At 39.4% G+C, this 3,117-nt stretch overlaps 1 protein-coding gene across 3 annotated transcripts in view; it reads right to left on the reverse strand.

The window, feature by feature from the left end:
* PAK1 (p21 (RAC1) activated kinase 1) overlaps positions 1–3,117 on the reverse strand; it is a 90,368-nt gene that overhangs the window by 39,944 nt on the left and 47,307 nt on the right. The gene's annotated exons all lie outside the window — the stretch shown is intronic.

The raw sequence follows: 3,117 nt of genomic DNA on the forward strand, positions 1-3,117 counted from the left end.
GTACACCTGAAACTAACAATAAATAAATAAATAAATAAAAAATAAAAAATAAAAAAAGAAAAGAAAAAGAAATTTGGACTAGCGAGAGAGAGACACACATGAATCAATTCATTCCACTACCTTGATCCTATTTCCAGAGGAATCTTTCTAAGATGTTAGTTTAGACTAAAATGTACATCTATCTACATCAATCTCCTACTTAAAATGCTCCTTAGCTCCAGCACAAAGCCCAAGTTCTCTGACCTGAGGTGATGGATCCTTCACTTGGCTACCTCAGAAAAGAAAACATTGCCTTTTCCTTTGCCTGGTATCACTACCTGTGTTTACCTGACACTATATTATAAATCCTTGTTTACATGTTCTGATTCCTCACTAAATTGTGATCAAGAGCAAAACCCTTACCAGTCCTTGACTCCCCAGCCTATCACATAGTAGGTGTTCATTTTATAAATGAGAATTCAAGCACTGAAAGGCACAGAAGCTGAGATCTCAGACCAATGAGCCACAAATAACAGAATTTTAAAGCTAGAAGGTCCTTAAAGATCATGGTTGTTAAATGAACAAATTGTTAGAGCCCAACTACTCTGGGCAAACTTTCCTGTACTACCAGGCAGAATAAGTCACTCCTTCAAATATGACCCCCATATTGTATATTATTTATACCTCTCTTGCGGCCCTTGTCCCTCTAGTCTGTTATTAATTTTTCCCTCAAGGATGAAATAGTGCATATTCATTTTTGTATCTCCAACACCTGGGCACAAAGAAGGGGCTAAGTAAATATAGTATGAATGAATAAATCACTGATCAGGAGAACTAAATTTTGCATTGGTTTCTATTACTAATTCATTCAAGGGTAGGGAGCAAGTCACTGAATCTCTCTGAGGCTCAATTTCTTAACCTATGTTATGGGGATAATAATCCTGTCCAATTATTTCACAAATCAAGTGGAAACCAATATGAAATATAATGACATGCTACCGCAATGCAAACCACATCTCCACAGTGTAGAACTAGTAAGGAAATACAGAGTATTGAGCCACAGGGACAAATGTTCTAAATTGGGAGAGAAAATGTCCTTGACAGCCTGAGTGGTTTTCATTGTAGATATTAAACCAGTACAGGTTTCTACCAAGCAGGTGTTATCCTCTCTGCCATATGGCATGAGCCCCAGGGCTCCTCTCCTCACGAACGAACAACATAACTATGGCTTTACTGCCATCTCCTTTATTAGACCTTTCTGACATCTTCTTTCTCAGTTCACTGCCATGATGAAAAGAATCCTGGGCTGACATTCGGAAGACCCTTGTTTTAATCTAGTTCCACCACAACAGCCAATTATGAGTCTTCGGGAAAGTCTGTTTTTCTCCCTGTGAAATGGGAATAATACTTTGTTCACAAGATAATTGTGAGGACTAATTAGGCTAACAATACATAGTTATTAGCATAGTGCCTGGCACATACTAGCCACTCAATATACGATAGCTGTCACTCCTCCTATAAAAGTATATAGATATTTGAGCCACAAAGCACAGCTCAGCTTTGTTCAAGCCCCTTCTTCAACAGTTTACTGTTCAAGAACGGTAAGAACCTCCCAAAGATCTTAACATTTACAAATTTTTCCCTATATTTTAATTCCATCTCTTCCGTTGGGTGAAAGAATGAATCAGGGGAAAGCAATGCAGACTGGGAATCTGATACCTCTTGCCATTAATCCTGCTCAATTTCAGTTTTTACCATCTATTAAACAAAGATAATAACCCACCTCATTAAACTCCTGTGAGGATTAAAGGAAATAGTGAATTAGAAAGGACCCAGTATGCACCAAGGCACTGGACATGTGAACATTTTTTATAATTGATAACAATATAAATGACTCAGAGTAAACCAATCCCCACTGCTGGAAGCACGGTTCAAAGTATTTTGATGCTGATGCAATATTGTGTTAGAACTTACTATTATTCTCCTGCTTAAAATTCTTCAATAGCTTCTCATTACCTTGAAGATAAAGTTAGAACTCCTGGGTGATCTGACCTGTTTACCCTTCCTCCTTGTCACCCACTTCTAGTCCCTTCACACTTCACATTCCAATCTTAACAAACTTCTTGCAGTTCCCTGTACAAAGCATGCCACACGAACCTCCCTATCTTGGCACATGCTATTTATTCTGTCTCTGTCTGGAATATCCTTGTCTCTTCTTAATTCTTGCCCTAGATAACTAACTCATTCAGCTCAGACTCTATCATCAAGAAACTTTCCCTTATACATGCAACCTTTTATTAATTGGTTACTTGACAGATGCCCTGATACAGCAATTAACAAATAAGGCATAGCCTCTGGCCTCATAAAGTTTTAGCACGCTGCACTATAACTGTTTGCTTGTGCCTTCATGTCATTCACAAAACTAGGAGATTATTAGGAGTTGGAACAATGTCTGATTCATCCCTATATTGCCACTTCTACACAGGACCTGGCATAGAGTAGGGGCTTTGCAAATGTTTAGTAAATAAAAATGCATGACCACCTTTATACAAGAGATAACATTAAGTGTAAAGAATACATATACACACACACATGCATGCGCACACACACGCGCACACACATGCACACACACACGAGGTCTGACAATTAAGTTCGCAAACTTGTTGCAATGACATCCTAACCTTTTTTGATATCAGAGGGATTCTTCATTATGAATTTGTACCAAATGGACAAACAGGTAACCAAGTTTACTATTTGCAAATGCTGAAAAGGCTGCATGAAAAAGTTAGACGAAAACAACCTGAACTTTTCACCAACAATTCATGGCTCTTGCATCATGACAATGCACCAGCTCACACGACACTGTCTGTGAGATAGGTTTTAGCCAGTAAACAAATAACTGTATTGGAACACCCTCCCTACTCACCTGATCTGACCCCCAATAACTTCTTTCTTTACCTGAAGATAAGGGAAAGATTAAAAGGAGAACGTTTTGGGCCAGCCGAGTGGCGCGATGGTTAAGAACTGGCTTGGGATGCCAGAGGGCCCCGGTTCGGATCCCATATATGAGGGCCAGTGACACTGCCCTCTACAGCTAAGATGCTGAACAACAGCTCGACCTGGAGCTGGGCTGCCGTG

Source organism: Hipposideros armiger, unplaced genomic scaffold (genome assembly GCF_001890085.2).
Source record: "Hipposideros armiger isolate ML-2016 unplaced genomic scaffold, ASM189008v1 scaffold_1030, whole genome shotgun sequence".
Lineage (NCBI taxonomy): Eukaryota > Metazoa > Chordata > Mammalia > Chiroptera > Hipposideridae > Hipposideros > Hipposideros armiger.